The 4,475-nt window shown below is 57.9% G+C and overlaps 1 long non-coding RNA gene across 1 annotated transcript; it reads right to left on the bottom strand.

Annotated features, from left to right (window-relative positions):
* Nucleotides 1–1,267: 1,267 nt before the first annotated feature.
* Nucleotides 1,268–3,366, bottom strand: LOC147091102 (uncharacterized). The gene is made up of 2 exons (XR_015075374.1): nt 3,074–3,366; nt 1,268–1,555 (listed from the first exon to the last, which is right to left on the bottom strand). It is a non-coding gene; the product is annotated as an uncharacterized LOC147091102 (long non-coding RNA).
* Nucleotides 3,367–4,475: the final 1,109 nt, after the last annotated feature.

The following is a 4,475-nucleotide window of genomic DNA, read 5'->3' as shown; positions in this document are numbered from 1 at the left end:
AGTCAGTGTCTGTGGAACTGTACCCCAGTGAGAATCAGTGTCTGTGGAACTGTACCCCAGTGAGAGTCAGTGTCTGTGGAACTGTACCCCAGTGAGAGTCAGTGTCTGTGGAACTGTACCCCAGTGAGAGTCAGTGTCTATGGAACAGTACCGCAGTGAGAGTCAGTGTCTGTGGAACTGTACCCCAGTGAGAGTCAGTGCCTGTGGAACTGTACCCCAGTGAGAGTCAGTGTCTGTGGAACTGTACCCCAGTGAGAGTCAGTGTGTGTGGAACTGTACCCCAGTCTGAGTCAGTGTCTGTGGAACTGTACCCCAGTGAGAGTCAGTGTCTGTGGAACAGTACCGCAGTGAGAGTCAGTGTCTGTGGAACTGTACCCCAGTGAGAGTCAGTGTCTGTGGAACTGTACCCCAGTGAGAATCAGTGTCTGTGGAACTGTACCCCAGTGAGAGTCAGTGTCTGTGGAACTGTACCCCAGTGAGAGTCAGTGTCTGTGGAACTGTACCCCAGTGAGAGTCAGTGTCTATGGAACAGTACCGCAGTGAGAGTCAGTGTCTGTGGAACTGTACCCCAGTGAGAGTCAGTGCCTGTGGAACTGTACCCCAGTGAGAGTCAGTGTCTGTGGAACTGTACCCCAGTGAGAGTCAGTGTCTGTGGAACTGTACCCCAGTGAGAGTCAGTGTCTGTGGAACTGTACCCCAGTGAGAGTCAGTGTGTGTGGAACTGCACCCCAGTGAGAGTCAGTGTCTGTGAACTGTACCCCAGTGAGAGTCAGTGTCTGTGGAACTGTTACCCCAGTCTGAGTCAGTGTCTGTGGAACTGTACCCCAGTGAGAGTCAGTGTCTGTGGAACAGTACCGCAGTGAGAGTCAGTGTCTGTGGAACTGTACCCCAGTGAGAGTCAGTGTCTGTGGAACTGTACCCCAGTGAGAATCAGTGTCTGTGGAACTGTACCCCAGTGAGAGTCAGTGTCTGTGGAACTGTACCCCAGTGAGAGTCAGTGTCTGTGGAACTGTACCCCAGTGAGAGTCAGTGTCTGTGGAACTGTACCCCAGTGAGAGTCAGTGTCTGTGGAACTGTACCCCAGTGAGAGTCAGTGTCTGTGGAACTGTACCCCAGTGAGAGTCAGTGTCTGTGGAACTGTACCCCAGTGAGAGTCAGTGTCTGTGGAACTGTACCCCAGTGAGAGTCAGTGTCTGTGGAACTGTACCCCCAGTGAGAGTCAGTGTCTTTAGGTGGGGAGGCGAGAAGCAAATAAAACAAACCTAGCAAAGTTATTAATGATTGTTTTACAGGCTGTCAGTAGGTCCTGGCGGACGCTCAGTTTTCCGACTCGAGTTGTGAAACATCCCGAACTGATGGTAACGTTACCGCGTGGGACAGTCTCGCTCGCCGTAAGAGGCAGAGTCTCTGTGCGGTTCCCGCCCTGCCCGGCAGACTCCAGACGCTTCTTATATATCCAGGTCATCATCGGGATCCTCCTCATCAATATCGTCCCGGCGTCTGGCTCGTAGTAAATCTTCCCTGGTCGGGTCCCCGCTGGAGCAGCGAAGTCTTCCTGCAGCGAGTTTTAAATAAGGAACAGACGAGGTTAGAGACAGTCGCCTCACTCTGTGCGACCTCAAAAACGGTTCCGACTCCGCCCGGATACAGTCACTGACCGTCCCCTCCCCCTGGATACACTGACCGTCCCCCTCCCCCCGATACAGTCACTGACCGTCCCCCCTCCCCCGGATACACTGACCGCCCCCTCCCCCCGGATACACTGACCGTCCCCCCTCCCCCCGGATACACTGACCGTCCCCCCTCCCCCCCCGGATACACTGACCGTCCCCCCTCCCCCCCGATACACTGACCGTCCCCCCTTCCCCCCGGATACACTGACCGTCCCCCCTCCCCCCGGGATACACTGACCGTCCCCTCCCCCCGGATACACTGACGTCCCCCCTCCCCCCGGATACACTGACCGTCCCCCTCCCCCCGGATACACTGACCGTCCCCTCCCCCCGGGATACACTGACCGTCCCCCTCCCCCCGGATACACTGACCGTCCCCTCCCCCCGGATACACTGACCGTCCCCCCTCCCCCCGGATACACTGACCGTCACCGTCCCCCTCCCCCCAGATACACTGACCGTCCCCCTCCCCCCGGATACACTGACCGTCCCCCTCCCCCCGGATACACTGACCGTCCCCCCTCCCCCCAGATACACTGACCGTCCCCCCTCCCCCCGGATACACTGACCGTCCCCCCTCCCCCCCGGATACACTGACCGTCCCCCCTCCCCCCGGATACACTGACCGTCACCGTCCCCCTCCCCCCGGATACACTGACCGTCCCCCCCTCCCCCCGGATACACTGACCGTCACCGTCCCCCCTCCCCCCGGATACACTGACCGTCCCCTCCCCCCGGATACACTGACCGTCCCCCCTCCCCCCGGATACACTGACCGTCACCGTCCCCCCTCCCCCCGGATACAGTCACTGACCGTCCCCTCCCCCCGGATACACTGACCGTCACCGTCCCCCTCCCCCCGGATACACTGACCGTCCCCCCTCCCCCCCCGGATACACTGACCGTCACCGTCCCCCCTCCCCCCGGATACACTGACCGTCACCGTCCCCCTCCCCCCGGATACACTGACCGTCCCCCCTCCCCCCGGATACACTGACCGTCACCGTCCCCCCTCCCCCGGATACACTGACCGTCCCCTCCCCCGGATACACTGACCGTCCCCCCTCCCCCCGGATACAGTCACTGACCGTCCCCTCCCCCCCGGGATACACTGACCGTCCCCCTCCCCCCGGATACAGTCACTGACCGTCCCCCTCCCCCCGGATACACTGACCGTCCCCCTCCCCCCGGGATACACTGACCGTCCCCCCTCCCCCCGGATACACTGACCGTCACCGTCCCCCTCCCCCCGGATACAGTCACTGACCGTCCCCCTCCCCTCGGCTCCTGATCGCCAGCGAGAGGCCCGAGACCAGGTTTGATCCGGATTACTCTGATGATCCGGCCCGAACCGCTCATCCACAGCAGCAGGTTGTCCCGCCAGCTCAAAGGTCACTTACTTCTCAGCGCTGAAGTGAAGGGCAGCGGGACGCCCTCCTTCGCCCGCGCTCCTGGTCCGTCAGCCGCAGGTTTAAAGGTCAAATTCGCAGCGGGGTCGACCTGACAGAAAATAAAATAGAAACCAAACTCAGAACGCGCAGAGGGACAGATCGCAGGACTGTGGAGAGAGAAAGAGAGAGAGAGAGAGAGAGAGGGACAGATCACAGGACTGGGGAGAGAGAGAGAGAGAGAGAGGAACAGATCACAGGACTGGAGAGAGAGAGAGAGAGAGAGAGAGGAACAGATCACAGGACTGGAGAGAGAGAGAGAGAGAGAGAGAGAGGAACAGATCACAGGACTGGAGAGAGAGAGAGGAACAGATCACAGGACTGGAGAGAGAGAGAGAGAGAGAGAGGAACAGATCACAGGACTGGAGAGAGAGAGAGAAAGAGAGAGGAACAGATCACAGGACTGGGGAGAGAGAGAGAGAGAGAGGGGAACAGATCACAGGACTGGAGAGAGAGAGAGAGAGAGAGAGAGGAACAGATCACAGGACTGGAGAGAGAGAGAGAGAGAGAGAGAGAGAGAGGAACAGATCACAGGACTGGAGAGAGAGAGAGGAACAGATCACAGGACTGGAGAGAGAGAGAGAGAGAGAGAGGAACAGATCACAGGACTGGAGAGAGAGAGAGAAAGAGAGAGGAACAGATCACAGGACTGGAGAGAGAGAGAGAGAGAGAGAGAGAGAGGAACAGATCACAGGACTGGGGAGAGAGAGAGGAACAGATCACAGGACTGGAGAGAGAGAGAGAGAGGAACAGATCACAGGACTGGAGAGAGAGAGGAACAGATCACAGGACTGGAGAGAGAGAGAGAGAGAGAGAGAGGAACAGATCACAGGACAGTGGAGAGAGAGAGAGAGAGAGAGAGAGAGGAACAGATCACAGGACTGGGGAGAGAGAGAGAGAGAGAGAGAGAGAGGAACAGATCACAGGACTGGAGAGAGAGAGAGAGAGAGAGAGAGGAACAGATCACAGGACTGGAGAGAGAGAGAGAGAGAGAGAGAGGAACAGATCACAGGACTGGGGAGAGAGAGAGAGAGAGAGGAACAGATCACAGGACTGGGGAGAGAGAGAGAGAGAGAGAGAGAGGAACAGATCACAGGACTGGAGAGAGAGAGGAACAGATCACAGGACTGGCGAGAGAGAGAGAGAGAGAGAGAGAACAGATCACAGGACTAGAGAGAGAGAGAGAGGAACAGATCACAGGACTGGAGAGAGAGAGAGAGAGAGAGAGGAACAGATCACAGGACTGGAGAGAGAGAGAGAGAGAGAGGAACAGATCACAGGACTGGGGAGAGAGAGAGAGAGAGAGGAACAGATCACAGGACTGGAGAGAGAGAGAGAGAGAGAGAGAGGAACA

The sequence above is a fragment of the Somniosus microcephalus genome, unplaced genomic scaffold (genome assembly GCF_052327205.1).
Source record: "Somniosus microcephalus isolate GS21.2 unplaced genomic scaffold, FLI_Smic_1.0 unresolved_chr4, whole genome shotgun sequence".
Classification (NCBI taxonomy): domain Eukaryota; kingdom Metazoa; phylum Chordata; class Chondrichthyes; order Squaliformes; family Somniosidae; genus Somniosus; species Somniosus microcephalus.
This window is presented reverse-complemented; position numbering and strand designations above follow the sequence as displayed.